Source organism: Solanum lycopersicum, chromosome 11 (genome assembly GCF_036512215.1).
Source record: "Solanum lycopersicum chromosome 11, SLM_r2.1".
Lineage (NCBI taxonomy): Eukaryota > Viridiplantae > Streptophyta > Magnoliopsida > Solanales > Solanaceae > Solanum > Solanum lycopersicum.
Window position 1 is genome coordinate 26,381,035 of NC_090810.1, and position 22,020 is coordinate 26,403,054.

Here is a 22,020-nt window from a genome sequence, read left to right on the forward strand (position 1 = left end):
TTCTAAATTCGAAAAACTACACTAAAAACCGTAAACTTAAACCTTACCCTATTCTTAACATAAACCCTAACCCTAACCCTATCCTTTATCCTAACCCTAAACCCTAAAACCTTAACCCTAAACCCTTAACACTAAGACCAAAATAATAAAACCCTAAAATTAAACAATAAACCATAGATATTTTAACTCAAATCTACAACCCCAAACACTAAAATCTATAAACAACCTAAAACCTAACCCTAACATTAACCCAAAAGCCCAAGACCAAAATACCAAAACCCAAACATTAAACATTAAACCATTGATATTTAACCTCAAATACTAAACCGTAAACCCAAGAGCCTAAAAACCCCAAAACTCTAACCCTAACCCTAACCCTAAACCCTAAGCCGAAAATACTAAAACCAAAACATTAAATACTAAACCATATATTTTAAACCTCAAATGGTAAATCATAAACCATAAAACTTAAAAAAAATACACCCTGACCCTAATCCTAACACTAACTTAGACCCTAATCCTCAACCTTAAACATTAAACCCTAAGTCCAAATAAAAACATAACATCCAAGATACGAAAACCCAGTCACTAAACAAAAGACCATAGATTCTAAATAACAAATGCAAAACCACAAACCCTTTTTTAAAACCTAAAAAAAACTAATCCTAACCCGATCCCTAACCCTTACCCTAACCCAAACCCTAAACAATAACCCCAAGCCCTAAGCTCAAAATATCAAAACCCAAACAATAAATAGTGAACCATAGACCTAACCCTATCCCAAAACAAAAACATAAAAAAACCATACACCCTAGCCCAAACCCTATTCCAACAAGAACCCTAACCCTAACCCTATTTATCTTTAATGATAAACTCTAAACAGTAAACCCAAAGTTCATAATACCGAAATCCTAACATTAAACACTAAACCATATATATTACGACTCAAACCCTTAACAACAATCTCTAAAACCTAAACAACAACCTAAAGCCTAGTCCTAACCCTAACATTACCTCTAACCTTATCCCTACCATAAATCCTAAACCCCAAGCACAAAATACATGAACCCAAAGATTAAACGCTAAACAAATGATATTAAGCCTCAAATCATAAAACCTAAATCCAAAAACCTAATAAAAAAGACCCAAACCCTAACGGTAACCCTAACCGTAACCCTAACCCTGACTCTAACTCTAACCTTAACACTAACTCTAGCCATAAACAATAAACCCAAAACCCTAAGCAAAAAATACAAACCCAAACATTAAATATGAAACCATATATTTTAACCTCAAATGCTAAACCCTGAACCATAAATACTTAAGAAAACCTACACGCTATCTCTTATCCTAACTGTAACCCTAAACCCTAAGTCCAAAATAAAAACACTAAGTCCAAAATATGATACCCAAACATTAAAACTAAACCATACATTTTAAACCTCAAATCCTCAACCACGTACCCTAAAATCTAGAAACGCTAAACCCTAACCCTAAACGAGTCACTCAAAATACCATGCCCAAAATACCATAACCCAAACATTAAGCGTTAAACCATTAATTGTTTAGGTTAGGGTTATGGTAAGGGTTTGTGATTGGGTTAAGACTAGGGTTTATGTTTTTTAGGTTTTAGTGTTTGTGCTTTGGATTTGTGGATTTAATGTTTTATTTGCACTTAGGTTTTAGGGTTTAAGGTTGAGTATTAGGGTCTAAGTTAGGGTTAGTATTAGGGTTAAGGTTTAGTTTTTTTTAGATTTTATGGTTCATGATTTACCATTTAAGTTTTAAAATTTATGGTTTAGTATTTAATGTTTGGGTTTTAGTATTTTCAGCTTAGGCTTTAGGGTTAGGTTTATGTTTAGGGTTAGGGTTTTGGGGTTTTTAGGCTCTTGGGTTTATGGTTAAGGATTTGAGGTTTATTATCAATGGTTTAATGTTTAATGTTTGGGTTTTTGTATTTTGGTCTTGGGGTTTAGGGTTAATGTTAGGGTTCGGGTTAAGGTTGTTTATATGTTTGGGGTTGTAGTTTTGAGTTATAGTATCTATGGGTTATTGTTTAATTTTAGGGTTTTGGTATTTTGGTCTTAGTCTTTAGGGTTTAGGGTTTAGGATTAGGATGGAGGATAGGGTTAGGGATAGGGTTTATGTTAAGCATAGGGTAAGGTTTAAGGTTTACGGTTTTTTTAGTTTAGATTTTGGGTTTTATAATTTTTTTGTTTAAAATCTATTGTTAGTGTTTATTCTTTGGGTTTTGGGGGTTTTGGGTTAAGGATTATAGGCTAGGGTTAGGGTTAGTTTTTTTTTTAATTTTTAGGGTTTGTGTTTTAGGATTTTAGGTTTTAAATCTATGGTTTAATTTTTGACGTTAGGGTTAGGGTTTAGGTTTTAGGGTTAGGGTTAAGATTTGCATAAGGGTGTAGTTTTTTTTAGGTTTTATGTTTCAGGGATTAACATTAAGGTTTAAAATTTATGGTTCATTATTTATTGTTTGGATTCTGGTATTTTGCGCTTAGTGTTTTGGGTTTATCGTTTAGGTTAGGGTTAGGGTTAGGAATGACTTTTTTTTTGGTTTTATGGTTGGTGGTGTAGGATTTGAGGTTTAAAATCTATGGTTTACTACTTGTTTGAGTTTTCGTATTTTGGACTTAGGGTTTTTTTAGGGTTTAAGGATTAAGGGTAGGGACAAGATTAGGGTTATGTGTAGGTTTCTTTTTTAATGTATTATGGTTTTAGGTTTAGCAATTATTGTTTAAAATTTACTGTTTAGTATTTAATGTTTGTGTTTTGGTATTTTTGTCTTTTTTATATATTTTAATACCCTTAGAGGGACAATGGGTAAGCATCACCCCCAGGCCTTACCATTTTACCAAAAAAATTTACAAAAGGGGGGACATAAACCATAACTCTATTTCTATGGTGGCTTGGATTCAATTTTCTAAGAAATGTAATCCTCACCTCACAATAAGATGAATCCAATGTTTTCATAAACCTAGAAGAGAGGACTTCTCTCAATACATAGAATCTAGTAAACATTAATTTGGGACACTCTCACTTTACATCTAAAAAACATAAGCAATCTAGCTTAAACTATTCAACGAAGCTATATGGGACATTCCAAGATTAGAAAAAATACTTTGAGATTGAATATTAGCTATACCTGCTGCTTCCTATTCTTGTTTCTGGCTTTCATTGCTTCCTTTAGTTGGAGGTAAAACTCGTCTTCAAACATTGTTGGAGTTTCTTAGGTCCTGATTTTGTGTTGTCGCTTAATTTGTGTGTAGCACTGTGCTTCCTAGAACTGTGCTTGATGGTCTTGAACATTTTGAATGCAGGTAATTTTTCCTTGTTGTTGGCCTGTAAGTTTGTTCCTTGGTTGACTTTGGTTTCCATCCTTTCTGAACTCTCCCCTATGACTTATGTTTTGATGATTTTGTGACTTGGCTGTAACCTCTATTGTACTCTTGTCATGCTCTTGAGGATTTTTGTGGCCTCCTTGCTCCTATTCTCCTATAAGATTTACTCTTTTTTTCATTTTCCAATACCTTCATTTTTTGAAATCCTCATCCCTTCACTTTATTGTACATTCATATTCCATATGTCCTTGACGTTTACAGTACATTCAAATGGATCAATAGTGCAAGTAGCAGTCCATGGAGAAGTAGACAGGATATCAACGCTATACAACTGATTGCCAGTAAACTCAAATTCTTCCAATGTAGGCATGTATATCTTGAAGTTAATGGCACTGTAGATTTATTATCAAACTGGAAATTATACTCAACATCAACTCGTGGGACTAATAAAAAGAAGCTATATATTGGAAAAGTTTGGAATGGAAAAAAAAACAAAAGAAAGAAGCTTAAAAAGATTAAAAATCCACCATGATTAACACTACTAGATGTTGAATGATGATTTACCTTATGTCAAATTTGACTGTTCTTTGAAAACTTATTCTACTTATCTGTATGAATAGATGGTTTTGATTATGGTTATGTTTTTTATTATTCAATAGTAAGGGGAGAATCCTCCTTGTTTATGGTATTCTATAATTTGTTTTTAGAATATATCCATTTTGAAAGGGTAAATGGACTAACCTTAGTAGGTTGGTCAAATTGACCCGTCATAGGTATGAAGGTAAGGTATAGCGCCCCTTCTTGTACATATCTTTTGTGTGAAAGATAAGGCATGTGGTGTTACTCAACCCCTAACCCACTCCCAGGGTCGTTCCAATTATTTTTTTAAAAAACTAAACCCTAACCCTAACCCTAACCCAACCCCGAACCCAAACTCTTACACTAACCCTAACCCTAAACACAGATCCCTAAGCCCAAATACCAAAAATCAAACATTAAATACTAAACAATAAATTTACAACCCTAAATGATAAACCCTGAACCATAAAACCAAAAAAAAATGTACACCCTAACCCAAATCCTAACACTAACACTAACGCTAAACCCTAAACCTATTCCGATAGCATCTACTTTTTTCTCAAAAGCCATCAAAGATGGTGATGAGTATGAATTATATTCGATTTATCGTCAATATTATCAGCAATATCTTATCATTTGTTCTCTTTGCTTCGCGAATGCAAAGATTTTGTCGAATCATAAAAATCAAATCAGTGGAGGAGTTCCACGCATACCCATACCTTGCATATCCAATAAACTGTTTAATGTGGATTCACTACGGCATGCCTTTCATTAATCCACACAACATTCTTGTAGTCACCATCAACATCGTTGGTCTTTTTCATGCAGTTGTGCTATATTTCCATATTGTTCTTCTACACTGGCAAAAGATATCAGCTTCAAATAAGTTCTATTTGTTTGGTGAAATCATGGGGCTGGCCATCGCTGAAGCTGGAACCATGTTAGACTTTCACACTTACACGAGTAGAACCACGGTTCATTGAATTCTCGCAACCACCTTTGAAATTTGTATGTATGGATCCCCTTTGTTAATCATGTACAAGGTGAACAAAACAAAGAGTGCTGAGTTCTTGCCAAAGAAGCTTTCTATAGTATGCTTCGTTAATGTAATATTCTGGGAATTCTATGCTCTCCTCAAGTTTGATTCTTACATCTTGACTGGAAACGAAGTGGAGCACTATTAGCTTAAGTTCAGCTGACATTGATGGTCATTTACCGCAACCCACCTCCCAATGAAAAGAAGCCATCAATAGTAGAGCTCCAAAACATTATTTGATTTCTCCCTATGATATCACTCTTTAGATTTAGATTTAGTGGGGTTTCTATTACCCTTTTCCTGTTTCCACGAGAATACAAATTTATAAGGCATTTGCTTTAGTCATTCAATTGTCACCAATTTTTTTCTAGTTAATTAGATTCTTTATCTCAGTTTATAATACTAAGATTATGGTAAGGTTAGTGTTAGGATTAATTTTAGGGTTAGGGTAGGGTTCAGGTGGTATTTAAGGTTTTAGGTATTTGGATTACCTATTTTAGTTGTAATATCTATGGGTTAGTGTTTAATGTTAGGGTTTTGGCATTTTGGGCTTTAGGTTTAAGGTTAGGCTTAAGATAGAGTTAGGGTTAGGGTTCATCTTAGGGATAGTTTAATGTTTAAGATAGAAGACCCTAATATTCTTGATACCTTGACACTTAATTTCAATACCAAGAAAATGAATAGCAAATTAGGAACCAGATATTTAGCTGTAATATATCGGGTACATTACAAGCTAATGAAAACCACTATTGCCCCAATGGCAATTAAATCTAGTCAAAAAGGTGTTACTATGATTATGGAATCTAACCAAGAACATAGCACTACTTTTGTGCCCAGAATGTTAATGTGGGAAGAGATTCTTTCCGATGAAAGTTGAAAATTTTAATCTATCACCGAACCCCTTCCTATTCAGCCTTTTAGTTCTTCCCTAGAAATTATTCTTCAATTTACATATGGATCTGGTAACCTAAAGTTTCTTAGATCCAATTATTTCGGCCAAGAGTCTTCCAGTAGAATAATGTCTATGGCTAGACCTTCTACTTCAAAGGACCAGGAGAGAGAAGAAGATATGAAACCATTGAGGTTTCAGTACAACACGGGAAATTCCGCGGGGTAGATTTCACCCAAACCATCCCCAAGGTTTATTATGATTCTTCTTTTACAAGAAGTCCTACTCCTAGCAAAATTAAAGCTTCTCCTCATAAGAAAAAGGATTGTATAGGATTTATTAGGTCACTCGACAAAGTTACTGTTGACATAAAAAAGATTAATAAGTGGTGGATGAACCCTAAGCATGCTTTAAATAAATCTTGGTATGTAGATACATACAGAAGAGATAAGAGAGTTTTGTTCAAAGACAAATGGTTTAAGGACATGAAGAGATTCAAAAAAGAAATTGAATTTTTCAAATGGTTTGAATCTACATGCCAAATCGGTAAATCTAATTCATCGCTTTAGATTTTGGTAAATAGATGGCATACCAAAGACAAAGTTGTTGAAAGTGTCACTCCTTTTTCTCGAAGGTATAAACGTCCCTTATTGAAAAGATGTTTTGAAAGCAGCACCTTTCAAAAAACCTCCAGAACATAAGGAAAACAACTTTGTGACTGTTGAAGAAATAAACAAAGTTTTTGAACAAAATAATTATACAAACAAGGTTCTTCATGTTGTTTCCAAATAAATTGAGGATTCAAAGTATAACCAAATGTGGTAATACACCCAGTTCTTCTAAATCAGGTTTCAACTTAGCGAGTAATCCTATCGTCAAAAACCAGAACTTATCCCAGAGAATTTTCCTATTCTAGGAAATGATTTCAACAACTCTCCTGAAATCCTTGAAAGGACTAATGAGAAACTTAGGATGATTAAGCTTTCTCAGGGTGATAAGGTTGGAGCTATTAAGGATAGACTTCCTCACTCAAAAAACTTTTATCCCAGACTTTTTTTTCCTGATATCCAGTTCGAAGAGAAGAAGATGCATCCCAGGAGTGTTGCAGATTGTACATGTAGTGGTATGTCTAATAGTCAACTCTACAATAAACTCCAAGAGATGGGAATTAACATCACAGACTATAAATGGAAGAGTGCCACCGATAAGCAAGCAGCTAACATGATTTCATGTTTTACAAGTACTCTAAGAAATTGGTGGAACAATTATCTCACAAAAAAAAAAGATTCTTGATGTTGTTGCAAGTAAGAATGTTGTTAAGACTGAAGGAGGTCAAACTACTACATCTTTAGAGGTTGTTGAGGATGCAACTGCAACTCTACTTTACAACATTGCTAAACATTTCATGGGAGAACCACGACTATTTCAAGAAAGAAGTTTGGAAATATTAAACAATCTTTACTGCAAGAAACTGAAATATTTCAGGTGGTTAAAGATATGTATTAAAAAGGTCATGCTAAGAGATGATTGCAAGGATGATCATTGGAAAGAGAGATTCTTCAGTGGAAAGCATAGATGGCCCAGTCAAGATGTAAGGATCAAACTTGAGGAGAGCATAGATGGCCCAGAATATTCCATTAAAAAGCATACTGTGGAAAGCTTCGTTGGAAAGAATTCAACACTCTTTGTTTTGATAACCTAGTACATGATTGATAAAGGGGATCCATACATACTAATTTCGAAGGCGGTTGTGAGAATTCCCAGAACCGTGGTTCTACTTGTGTAAGTGTGAAAGCCTAACATGGTTCCAGCTTAAGCGATGGCCAGCCCCACGATTTCACCGAACAAAATAGAAACTATTTGTAGCCGATATCTTTTGCAAGTTGAAACGCACAAACTTACAATAAGAAGTAAAGTGGCCGTATTAAGTAAAGAATCCAACTAGTGAGGTTGGGATCGTTCCCATGGGAAAATTGTTCAGACATAACTTTAATCTATTATTACTACTAGTTAGTCAATTATTTCCTTGGTAAACAAAGACAATAAAAGGTTTTTTTTAATTCAAAATGAATGAAAATAACTAGGTAAATTAAAGGAGACAACTAACAGCTTCAAATGTTGGAATTTAATAAATTAATAAAAGTTACTAGGGTTTACGTGTTCCCCACAGGTTTCTAACTTTATAATTCTAACTATAACAATTCTTTCCTAGTATCTTGCATGCAAAGTTAAAAGTTATGTATTTCTAAATCCTTAGTCCAGCAACTAGAAAATTTAACTCGTACCTTTTGTCCGTCTACGTGTGTTGCTATACGAAGCCTTACCTTTACCTTAATATTAACCATCGTATTCGATATTTGACTAAGTTGTTACCTCGTACCAATCAATACTAGCCTATTAGAAAGTATACACTAATTCTATGTTGATAATTCTTTTCCTATTATCTACCTCCTTCGTCTGGCACGTAGCATTAAGGCGAGTTCTAACGTTGGCCATCCGTTAAAAATACGGCTAAGCGAAAGTATTATCAATACATGCAAGATACCATTCTAGAATTGTTATTTTAGTTAGGTTTTACCTCATTATTTGTTTATCATTCCCACAATCCTTGTTATCGAGTTTAGTTACCCATAGTCATAATCACAACATTTGAATATGTAATATAAGAATTCATGACTTACTTTAATGAGAAAGAATAAATTCAAGAAATTCACTTAATCAATCAACAAAATCACCAGCAATCAATTACTGAAATTAATCGAAGAATAAGGATTCTCCAAAAGTGTAATAATAATCACGGAGTCTAATGCACAAAAGAAGATAAAATAACCAAGAGTCTACTATAAGAGAGTCTAATAACCAAAATGTCTAACCCCAAATACGAGGTTTTTCAAACTATTTATAAAAAAAAACATAATCAAAGAAGGACTCTATTTGCTAGAAATCTGTCAAAATGCATCTGGTTCGACGGACCTCGCGACAGGTCGTCGTGGTCAAGACGGACCATCATGGACTCCGTCGTCCCATACTGTGGAAATTCTTTTACTTCTCTCTTCATTATTTTCGGTGGAAGGTTTGATGAATCGTCACAGGCACAACGGTCCGTCGAGGGTCTCCGTTCCATAACACTTAAACTCTTCAAATTTAGGTACTGTGACTACTTCTGTGATCTTCATGATAAAACAGTAGGATGGACCGTCATGGCTATGACGGTCCGTCACACACTCCGTAACCCCACACTTTGTTAGAGTTCCCCCATCTTTCTTCTGCAGCTTCACTATGATGCCACCTACGGCCCGTCACAGGCACGACGTACTTTTTTGCATTTCTTTCTCAAAAACCTCCGCATTAATCTTTTAGATAGATTTCCTTCAAAAATTACATAAAAATTAATACAAAAAGTTTTTTGTACACACACTTAACTTAAGGAAAAAGCATTTAAAATAACGTGAAACCACGGTTTATCAACACCCTCAACTTAAATTCATTGTTTGTCCTAAAGCGACGCACTATGACTGACTACAATATCTTTGTACAATAGTATCCATGTTTAGTCTTTAGCAATCCTTTGGTTATCAATGTCGATCAGTATCATCATATTTATGCATGCTATCACTATTAGACTTAAATTATGTGGAATCAGACCATGACACATAATTCACCATGCACCAACACCTATCCTCTTCAATTTCTTACATAGGTGCTAATATTTCCGGTATTGCAACTAATATCCTCACATCAAAAAAATTATACTCATTTTTCACACAATGATTTTAGTTTGAGTACAAGGATTACTTTTCAACATTCACTCTTAGAACAGATTCACAACTCATTCATACATATTGCCATAAGCTTACCCTTATTTTCACTATTTTAAGTTTGCTATAAGACTTTTATGATCACTATAGGACTTTCTTAGCTTGTATCATAGGCTCAGGGTCAGGTAGGGTATATTTAGGTATACTTTAGTTACTTTTAATCCCTCCTTGACATATCGTCTAAGAATACCTCTTTTCATCATTTTATTTCTCCCACTTTCCCTTATTCTTTTACCTTGCTATTTTCTCTTCTTTCTTCATTTGTGTAAGTGACTCTCTTCTTTTCTTGCTTATATTTATTGTATTTTTATATTTCTTATTTCACTTTTCTTTAAACTAATTCTTGAGTCACTTTACTTTTATTCTTTCTCTCTCTTTGTTCTTTCAACCCCACTTTCTTGAGCATTCCTCATAATAGCCACCCTCAACTCATGGATTTGCCATGAGTCAAAGTACACAATATCCAAAGTTGGGTCAGGTCCATAAAAAGGGCTGTTTACTACATTAGCCACCCTCAACTTATGCTTTTGGCATAAGCTGATGTGCACATGTCAAAGAAGGGACCAGGGCTAACACATTATTCTAAAAAAAGGTCAGTTGGGTTGAGAAAGAAAGGTCTAGCAGCTGACTACACCTGTAATTTGGACACCCTCAGTAGTTCCCTCAGCAGCAAGAACACTATCAGCAAATCCTCCGCTATCCCTACATTTCTGGAGCTACATGCCCGAGCAGCTGACTCTACGGCCCTCATCCGACGCGCCTCCTCATTAAAAAGTGAGGCTCTCCTCACATTCTCCATCTCACAACGCTCTTTCTTTCGTGCTCTAGCCTCATCCTCTTCGTGAACCCTATTTCTATTGGCATTCTCTTGAGGTGGAGGTGGTGGAATCTCAGAAGTGGCGAATAAGGCCACCATCAGTATATCCTCAGTAGGTTCTGCATAAGGGGCTTCAGACTTAAGCACCCTAGCCTCTAAGATCACATCGATGTCTGCGCGAAGACTCTCAAACGCAGCCTGAAGGGTCGACACATTCACCTGAGGTGCTGTACGGGCTAGCAACCGCAACTCAAAAGCGTCCAAGCGGTGATGAACCTCAGCAGTCTTCTGCTCTGTGTGCTGGACCATTCTCCACTCCAAGCGCTCTTATGCCTCACCAATATACCTCTGCATCCATGGCTAGATGTGATGCAGAAGTGTAGCCATCTCTGCTCCTAGTTTCTGGACCCTAGCAAGCGGGACCAGAGCGGGGAAAGGGGATGAGCGAGAGGAGCTCAGGTCAGTGCTACTACCCGGGATAGACTAGACTGGGATAGTGTTAGTGGAAGCATCCTGCGTAGCCGTGCAAGGCTGTGTGATGGTATCATCAAGATTGTCACTAATATGAGGCAACTCTGGATGGGGCCCTCTGTGTGGAGCCAAGTCATTGGCCTCATCCCTGATGAGGCCAATATCAACAGTGCCTAGTGGGGTCTTGAGTTGATCAATGTGCCAGATAGGCACACCTGCGGACTTGCATGAAGAAAATTTCTTGCACGGAAAAGGGTAAGTAGTTGTGACCTTAAAAGCCCTCTGGTGCATGACCGCCTGTAGAAGCTGAGCAAAGTCCACCTCAAACCTAGCTATCATTGCTGCCTTCAGTACTGCACGATCCCATGCGACTATATTATACGCGGCTTTGGGGGAAAGGCAGTGGCGGACAATCAACCATAAGAACATCGTTAGCACCCTCTCCATCAACAGACAAGTGCAGGGCTATCCACCTCTTGGTGGTCTCTCTAAGAGATGGCTAACACAAGAATTGGCCATCTTTGACAATTTGCCACCGGTAGTCAAACTCGGCGGTGAGAGGGATTCGGTTGGCATCAACATCCTCACACTATAGATACCGACGGATGGCAGGTAGGGAGATATTAACCTGAATGCCACGTACTCGGACATGCTCCAATGGGGCATGTTTGGCGAAGGAAACCCACCTATCAATTTATGATCTGAGAGTAGCCACGTAGTAGGCGTAGAACTCTCGGACCGACTCTTAACTATAATGCCACAACAAACGTTTTGTCCACTCCAGTCGATGTTAGGTGAAGAGATTGTGGATCTCTGGCATAGTCGAGAGACTTCCCATAAGGACCCTCCTCTCCAATGTAAGGGTCTGTGTCATGACTCCTTTGTCATTCAGAAATTTGTGTCTGAATAAACTTGATACTGCCCATCGACACACCACCGGTTGAGCTGGTTGGCAATCGGGGTGAGAGCACAAGTCGGTGAGTTGGATGTGGATTTTGAACTGTCAACCTCATCAGATGAGGTAGATTATGAAGCTGTAGCGGGTGCAGGGAACTCTGTAGATCCGGAGGCTTCCTGCGACCATAAAACTCCTAAGGAGCCAAACACTCCTTCTTCATTAGTAGCAGACCCAGAAGGTGTGCCGGTCAATGTGCACTCCTCATCAGACTGGGAGGCAGTGAGTACGCCGGACGCCACCTTTTTGGGTGTGGTTCTCGCAACACATGCAACTCGGGATAGGGTAGAAGTTCCTGGGGGCACATACTCGGGGTCAAGCTCATCATTAGAGCCAATGACCAGGCGAGAAGACGGGAAAATAGACTTTGATCGCCCACGTGCGTAGACTCTATCTTTTTTTTGTGCTATACTAGATAGTACCTGTAAAAAATCAATATTAGTACTAGAAGGAGCAAAAAAGACTAGCAAACGACAAAAAATAAATAAAAGATTTAAGATATAACGACATTTCTATAGTAACAGTGAAACACGACAAACCAGGTGACGGCTCATGTATGTATGACGGACTGTCATGGGGTCTGTCATGTCTTACTTAAAGTATGTTCAGGTAGAGACCCAAGAAAGTCTATAACAAGTATGACGGATAAGAAGGATGAACCATTGTAATGATGATTGTCCATCATCGATGTCGTCGTGGAACACTTAGAAAAAAGTATGGAGACCCTTGGGAGAGAGGTCTCTGACTGTCATGACGATTATCAGGACGGACCATCGTGGGTATGATGGTTCATCGTAGATGACTGTAAGAGGACACTTGGAAAATTTTTGAGACGCTTACGAACAGGGTCTTTGACAACCAGAACGGTTGTGCAGGATGGACCATCGCGAGTATGATGGTCCGTCGTATATGTCTATAAGAGGACACTTAGAAAAAGTAAGAGATCCTTAAGAATAGGGTCTCTAACAACCAGAACGGTTGTGAAGGATGGACCGTTGTGTGAACGACGGTCCATCGCATGAGTTCGTTGGTGGATAGTTGGAGAAAATTGGACAGTGAGGTGTTAGGGATGTTGGGATGGACCCTATGACGGTCCGTCGTGGGTACGACGGTCCGTCATCGGGGTATCATTCTTTCATTCAGTGAAAGAACAGGGGATGCCACATTCATCCCCTATGACCCAAATTGAATTTTTAGTGTTTTGACCTACATGTGTTTAACCCAAATACCTAGTAAACTAGCATTGCTAAAGCACCTATTTTTAGTGGTTTAACAACGCAATTTTGAGGATTCGCAACCTAGGTAAAACAGAATATGTATTAAAGAATGAAACAATCAATAAGATATAGGCTAATACTAATTGATAAAAAAAATGCAATGTACATGGGTAGAAATCAGAGACACATACCTGAGAATTTGAGAAAAACAAGATAGGAAGGTACTTGGTGATCAAGAAAAGAACCATAGCAGCAGACTCGACTAGTAGAAAGTGGATTTTATGAATTTGGGAATTTGGAAAATATGATAGGTTGAAGAGAGGTAGAAAATTGGAAGTTGAAAAGGGAGGGAGGTGGAAGGAAGAGGGAAGGAAATGGGTGAATTAAGGGGTGGGGTTGTTAAATGTTAAGAATTTTTAAAAACTCCCAGCCGGGCCGGTCGGGTATGCTTCATTAATGACGAGACGAGTCCCCGACAATGGTCCGTCGCAGTTGTGCCGGTCCGTCGTTAGTTCTGTTGCTTGTGCCCTAGTTTTGAAAATAACTGAAAGATGTACCTGGCAAGACGGATTCATGCGACGGTCCGTCGTGTTCATGACGGGACGTCGATGGGTCCGTCAGTGACTACTGCAGAGTGGTGTATCTCTAGAAATTCCTGGTGATGTGCTTGCAAATTTAATACCCATTAGTAGAAAATGCTACCATTACTAGAAAAACTATAATTATTGGGTTACCTCCGAAAAAACATGATTTAACATCGCGGCACGATCGAGGACGCTTGATTACTCAACCTTCATCAAGATGGTATGCCTCGATCCCTTGGTTGATCCTTGGGATTTGATGGCAGACATTATTCATTCTCCATAAACCTTAAACTGCACTCCCTCCTTGGTTTCTAACTCAACTGCTCCATGAGGGAATAATTGAGTAATCAAGAAAAGGCCAGTCCATTTGGATTTGAGCTTGCCCGGAAGCCAACGCAACCTAGAACTATCTAAAAACACCAAATCCCCAACCATAAACTCTTGTTTTTCACTTTTTAGGTCATAATCCTTCTTTATCTTTTCATTGTAGGATATAGAAGATACCGATTGGAGCTCACCAATCTGCCTCATGGACCTAAAAAATGTTGAAGGTCGCTTCTTCATTCTTCAACCAAAATTTCATCTGTCCATTTTCAATATCAACTAAAGCTCTACCAGTATCAAGGAATGGCCTCCCAAGAATAATATTCACTTCAAAATCGACTTCACAATCAAGGATAACAAAATCTGCTGGAAATATAAATGACTCCACCTTTACTAGCACATCGTGGAGTACCCCTATTGGCCTTTTCACTATTCGATCACCATTAAATAGCCACATCGTAGTGTCCTTTGGGGAACCTAAAACCAACTTCTTGTAATTAAGAGGGGCATGAGATTTATGCTTGCCCCCAGATCACATAATGCTTTCGCAGAATATAATGACCCCACTGTACAAGAAATAGTGAACACACCCGGATCTTATTTCTTTTGTGTGAGAGATCTTGTAGCAATAGCTCTACAATGTTGCATTCTATCATCATCCTAAAAAATGACTGATCTTTTCTTTGTAACCAGATCTTTCATAAACATGGCATAATCGAGCATTTGTTGTAGAGCTTCTACCAAAGGGACATTGATAGAAGGCTGCTTCAACATTGTTATAAAACGCTGATATTTACCATCCTCGGTCTTTTTCACTAATCTTTGAGGAAAGGGGGTGGTGGTCTCGGCATGGGAAATATTTTTATAGGGACTTCCGCATCTTTTTTTCCAGTGCTATATTCTGCTTCACCACTACCCTCTACCACCTTATCATTATCCTTTCTCACATTTTCCTCATTAGATGTAATAGGTGGGTCAATGGTTTGCTTACCACCCCGAGTAGTGATTGTCATACAGTGTGCATTATTTTTCTGAAGCGGGACAGTGTTGCTAGGAAGAGTGCCCGGTTGCCATGTGTACACAAACGCAGATAATTGGGTCATTTGCAACTCGATCTGCTTAATAAATATTGCATGTGTATCGTCTTTCTACCCAATACCCACTAAATCACTCCTTTACTCTTTAATGTGCTCATCATTAGCATAAAACCTCCTCATCATTTGGTGCAACATATCCTCAACTCGCGCCATACTATCTCCACCATCCCTAGGAGTAACTTCACAATTTTGAGGAGGGACATACGGCCCATTCCTATCATTTCTGATACCATAGTTACCTCTATTGATGTTGTTGTTGTGGTGTAGTTTCCATCTCGGACATAATGACCCTCACGGTCATAGTTACCATAGATCCAACCTGTGTTCCCTTGACCTTGGCGCCAATTATCCTGATTTGTGCCTTGGGCACTCGGTCAGGAACCCCCCCGTCTGCTCGTTTATTGCATAGGAATCCTCCGCATAATAGCATTCATCATTTGGTTGTGGTGGTTTAGACAAGTAGTTAACTGCATTTATCTTTTCTGAACCCCAGTGATATGTTTTTATACCAACCCAAGCTCAGTTCTTATATGAGCTATCTCTTCACGAATCTCATCTGTGGCTGGGTTATGAGTGGATTGCACTGTGAAAGTATTTCTCCTTGTATCTGACTTCCTAGTACTCCAAGCTTTATTGTTCCGAGAGATTTTCTCCAACTTTTCAGCAATCTCAATATAAGGACACTCCCCATAAGAACCAACTGCTATAGTATCCAACACCGCTTTATTATTTTCACCCTGTCCCGATAGAAGTATTCCTTCGATGACTCATCATCTTTATGGTCATTTGGGACGCTTCTAAAAAATGAGGTTAATCTATCCCAAGAACTACTAACTCGCTCTCCTGGTAGTGCCACAATGTTGTTCACTCTGTCTTTGTTGTTTAGTTTCTTGGAGACAGGGTAGTAGCGTGCTAATAAAATGTCCCTTAGTTTGTTCCAAGTGAAAATTGAGTTATAAGGGAGCTCAGTTAACCAAATAGCAGACTCTCTCGTCAGTGTGAGCGAAAAAACTCTTAGCCCTATTACATCATAGTCCAAGTCAGGCCACCCTACACAGCTTTACACACTGCCCTTACCTTAGCTATATGGGCATGTGGATCCTCAGAAGGTAGCCCTGAAAACAAACCTCTGGCAGTGTGCATTTGCATCAACGTACTAGTTACCACAAAGGTGTGACCTTGTGGCATAGGGGGCAAGACAAGTGGCCCATCGTAGTATGCTATTTTTGTTATAGCCTTTGTAGTATTCTTGGGGTCGTGGAGCGGGTTTTTGTCCCCTCTATTTGTATTCACCTGGAGCATCAGGTAACAATTGACCATGAACATCAACCGGAGCTACGATGTTCTGGTTTGGATCATCATCATTAATACCCAAGTTTCAATTAATGTTGGGTAGTGTATGCTCTAATTTGTGATCGTAAGGAAACAAGGGTTCTCTTCCTCTCCGTGTATTTGGCATACAAGGAAGATAGTTCTGCATGAATAAAAAATAATAAACAAAATAAGATTAAGAAAATATTGACTAAATTTTAATAAGAAGTTTAAGTTAATCTTAAAGCTACTTTCCCCGGCAGCAGCGCCAAAGTTTGATACACTCAAACTTACTTCACAAATAAGAGGTAAAGCAGTCGTATCAAGTAAAAAACCCAACTAGTGAGGTTGGGATCGTTCCCACGAGGAAAATAATTCAGACTTAACTTCAATCTATTATTACTACTATTTAGTCAAATATTTCCTTGGTAAAAAATGACAATAAAAGATATTTTTTTACTTCTAAATGAATGAAAATAACTAGCTAAATTAAAGGAGAATATTAACAGCTTCAAATGTTGGATTTTAATCAGTTAATAAAAGTAACTAGGGTGTACATGTTCCCCACATATAACTAACTTGATAATTCTAACTATAACAATTCTTTCCTAGTTTCTTGCATGTAGAGTGATAAGTTATGAATTTCTAAATCCTTGGTCCGGTATCTAGAAAATTTCTCTCCGCACCTTGGTCCGGCTTCATGTGTTGCTATAGTAACCCTTACCTTTACCTCATATTAAGCATTGTATTCGATATTTGACTAAGTTATTACCTTGTACTAATCATCACTAGCCTATTAGATAGTATACACTAAATCTATGTTGATAATTCTTTTGCTATTATCTACCTCCTTGGTCCGGCAATTAGCATTAAGACGAGTTCTAATGTTTGTCATCCGTTAAAAAGACTTCCAAGCGAAAGAACTATCAATTCATGCATGACACTACTCTAGAATTGTTATTTTAGTTAGGTTTTACCTCATTATTAACCTACGGTTCGCACAACTCTTGTTATGGAGTTTATTTAACCATAGTAATAATCACAATATTCAAATATGTAATATAAGAATTCATGTACTTACTTCACGGTGAAAGAAAAAAATCCACAAATTCACTTAATTAATCAATAAAATAACAAACAATCAATTATTGCAATTAATCGAAGACAAAATATTCTCCAAAAGTGTAATAATAATCACAAAGTTTAATCCACAAAAGAAGCTAAAATAACCAAGAGTCTAACTATAAGAGAGTCTCATAACCAAAAAGTCTATCCCCCAAAATGATTTTTTTTCAAACTATTTATAAATAACCAAAACCTAATCAAAGAAGGACTATATTTGATGGAAATCTGTCAAAACGCGGCTGGGTCGACGGACCTCGCGATGGGTTGTCGTGGTCACGATGGATAGTCCTGGAATTTTGTCATCCCATACTTTGCAAATTCTTGTACTGCTCCTTTCATTATCCTTGACGACATGTATGATTAATCGCCACAGGCACAATGGTCTGTCGAGGGTCTCTGTTCCATAACACTTAAACTCTTGGAATTTGGTTAGTGGGACTACTACTCTGATCTTCATGATGAACCAGCAGAACATACCGTCATGGCTACGACGGTCCATCACACACTCCGTAACCCCACACTTGGTCAGACTTCCCCATCTTCCTTCAGCAGCTTCACTACGATGCTACCTACGGACCGTCAAAGGCACGACACATCATCAAAAGCTCTGTAGGTGGTACTTTTTTGCATTTATTGCTCAAAAGTCTCCGCATTCATCTTTTTGACAGATTTCCCAAATAAAGAGAAACTTACATACAAATTAATACAAAAAAGCTTTTGGACACACAATAAACTTAAGAAAAAAGTATTAAAAGTACCTTGAAACCACGGTATATCAATAGTGTAGAAGAACAATGGGGAAATATAGCACAACTGCATGAAAAAGACCAATAATGTTGATGGTGACCACAATAATGTTGTGTGGATGAACGAAAGGCATGACTTAGTAAATCCACCTCAAACAGTTTATTGTATATGCAAGGTATAGGTATGGGTGGAACTCCTCCACTAATTTGTTTTTTATGATGAAATTGTCACGACCCAACCCGATGGGCCGTGACTAGTGCCCGTTTTGGACACCCACATACAAACCTGCTAAGTATAACCAACTGAAACTAAGACAATATGGAATTTAACCAAATCAAGCCAACCCCAACGTCATATATATATATATATAAGAGGACCTGTCTCATAAGGAGTCATAACCATTCAACCATAACAGCATACGCGAATCGACAGGGCTGCCACTATTCAAAGCATAATAACATACGTATGCCGACAAGGCTGCCACTACAAAATACACAATGATGTACGCAGAGCTCTCCGAGTGGAGCATCATACCAGGCATAGACTGGGCACGGGCCCTAGTAACTCTCCGGGTCTGACTAGTACCTTCTTCTACCGATTTTCCCTTCTGGGCGGCTGTCGCTTTCTTTGGAGGCATAGCTGAAAACACACGGATTCGTTAGAAAGGGATTATCCTGTTAATATAGTTCTATCGCACGATCTAGAATAAGAAGAAAGAATGACATCCTAAATGTCCTGTAGCTTCCTGTTTATAGATGTGGTGCACAACACACCGATAAACAAGACTCTACTAGACACGGTCTGTAGACACTTCCGAGGAAGAACCGCTCTGATACCACTCTTTGTCACGACCCAACCCGATGGGCCGTGACTAGTGCCCATTTTGGACACCCACATACAAACCTGCTAAGTATAACCAACTGAAACTAAGACAATATGGAATTTAATCAAATCAAGCCAACCCCAACGTCATATATATATATAAGAGGACTGTCTCATAAAGAGTCATAACCATTCAACCATAACAGCATATGCGAGCCGACAAGGCCGCCACTATTCAAAGCATAATAACATATGTATGCCGATAAGGCTACCACTACACAATACACAATGATGTACGCAGCCGACAAGGCTGCCCCTGTACAAGCGGACATCCCAAACAAACCATGTCCAGACCATTATCCAAAACATATATATACAACCCACATAATGTCCACAGACCTCTAAGAGTACATTAGTGAAACTCGATGGGACAGGGCCCCGCCATACCCATAGACGAGCAAAAGACTACACAAAAGTTATGTACCAAAACGACTGGGCTCCGGAACAGTGGAGCTCTCCCAATCAGCAGAGTAGATATCCTAGGTGGGAGGATCACCGAACTGTGCGTCTACACCTGCGGGCATGAAACGCAGCCCCCCGAGGAAAGGGGGGTCAGTACGGACAATGTACTGAGTATGTAAAGCATAAGGTAAAGATGACAGGATACCAATATGGCAAGTCGAAAGAAAATATCGCTACACATATACCCTTTTAAGTGAAAATCATGCATATATTTAACATTTAAGGTGCCCAGCTTCCCTAGTAAGGGGCTCGGCAAAATAATCATCACTTCATCTCCGTCATCATCATCATCATAACCATCCTCATCACCAATCATATATATAATATACATACCCGGCCCTCTAGTGAGGAACTCGGTGACATATGCAAGAAACTCCGCACGAACATTACCCGGCCCGGGACTCGGTGAAATGATAAATGACTCTATGCACGAGCAGAATATTATGAGCAACCATATGCAATTAAAATCATTTCTTATAACTCAATAGAACAATCAACGTGAACCAGCAAGGAGTATTACCAAAGATTAATGTTTTATCAAGATTATGAACCTTTAATACGATATGGAAACGTAAAATCTCAATGACTCTAAGAAGCACTACCATAGATATTAGAGATCATCATAGCCTTAGACATAGCCGATATATAGAGGAAAAATTGTGGAAGCAAGAATATACGTCACCTAGACGCTCTAGAGGTAAGTATCAAATCTGTCAGTTATTCGCTTATTTTTAAAAGTCACGCCAAACAAAGAAAGAAGGGACCGCGTTACATACAGTATAATCGAGCCGCACGTCCAATATTTACTGCTCAAGCTATTAATCTATAACAAGCAACAATCGTGCCGCAATTAGATAAACATCGTGCTTTACTTTCTTGTAAGCTAGCTAATAATCTAACGAAAATTCGGCAGCACTTCCCCTATTTTCCTTACTTCGTCCCAATCCGACAACAATCCAAATTATCCACAGCAATACCAATAACACATATAACCCAAAGAATCATATTAAACAGCCCCCTCCACAAAACAGTTCCGTCTCGGCAACCATAGCAGCTAAGCAACGACACACCGAGCGATAACTCATTTTATAAGTCGCAACACATCTACATTATCGTATTCATCCTTTGGAGTATATACTCATAATCACATTCAACATATACATAATGCCAAAACAGAATTTTCCTGCAGTTTGCTTTAATCAAAACAGCCCAAGCACCAACACGACACCACTAATAATCCGATTATGGTTTCCGTTCATACTTAGCACATTCAATAACTAAAACAAACTTCCTAAGCTACTGGTCACGCCCCCTTCTTAAAATTAATGGATAATTAACAAGGTATTCTAAAGAATTAATACACCAAACAAGGAGATTACTAACCAAATTATTTGCAGCTGCTGGCCAAGAGTTGCAGGGTTGGTTTCTCCATTTCCGTGGCTGCCTAAGACAAGTGGTGAAGAAGAAGATGATATGCCGCAATGAATTTCACCACTTTATTTAGCATGGAGTGGATTTCTCCACCTCATTTAATAGTATGAAGTGGAGGCAGCCCCCCTCTACACCTGTCCACTAAGGCCTGCCCACAATCTGATCCCTTTTTAATTTTTGCCTTGAGTGGTGGGGCCCACTGGATTAAATTAATCCTAATCAGCCACCAATTATGAGTGGTGGGGCCCATTGGATTAAATCAATCCAAATTAGCCACTAATTAATCCCTCACTTAAAGTTAATGGCACTTACATTAGCCAACTCATACTTAATATCACATTTGGAAATAACATCCTTGCCTAATATTTCTTTACGTCTTCTAGATCACGATGCGCACTACGTATAAAAAAAATACGAGGCATAACAGAAATGTTGGCATTGGCAAAGCAAAGAGAACAAATGATAAGATATTGTCGATAATGTTAACGATAAATCGAATATCATTAATACTCATCACCATCTTTTATGGCTTTTTAGAAAAAACTAGAGGCTAGAGGATTAGGTTTAGTGTTTAGCGTTAGTGTAAGGATTAGAATTTGGGTTAGGGTGTAGGTTTTTTTTAGGTTTTTTGGTTTAGGATTTATCATTCTTTGTTTAAAATTTATAGTTTAGTATTTAATGTTTGAGTTTTGGTATTTTGGGCTTAGGGATCTGGTTTTAGGGTTAGGATAGGTTTAGAGTTTAGGTTTGGGTTAGGGGTAGGGTTAGGGTTAGGGTTTAGGTTTTTTTAAATAAATAATTGGAACGACCCTTGGAGTGGGTTAGGGGTTGAGTAACATCCCAGGCCTTATCATTTCACACAAAAAATATGTACAAGAAGGGGGGCTATACCTTACCTTCATGCCTATGACGGACCAAATTG

At 38.1% G+C, this 22,020-nt stretch overlaps 2 pseudogenes; one reads left to right on the forward strand and one right to left on the reverse strand.

Moving 5' to 3' along the window:
- The first annotated feature begins 4,507 nt into the window (after positions 1 to 4,507).
- On the forward strand, positions 4,508 to 5,208 carry LOC138339551 (bidirectional sugar transporter SWEET6b-like; annotated as a pseudogene).
- A 2,165-nt stretch (positions 5,209 to 7,373) lies between these two features.
- Positions 7,374 to 21,618, reverse strand: LOC109118860 (bidirectional sugar transporter SWEET5-like; annotated as a pseudogene).
- Positions 21,619 to 22,020: the final 402 nt, after the last annotated feature.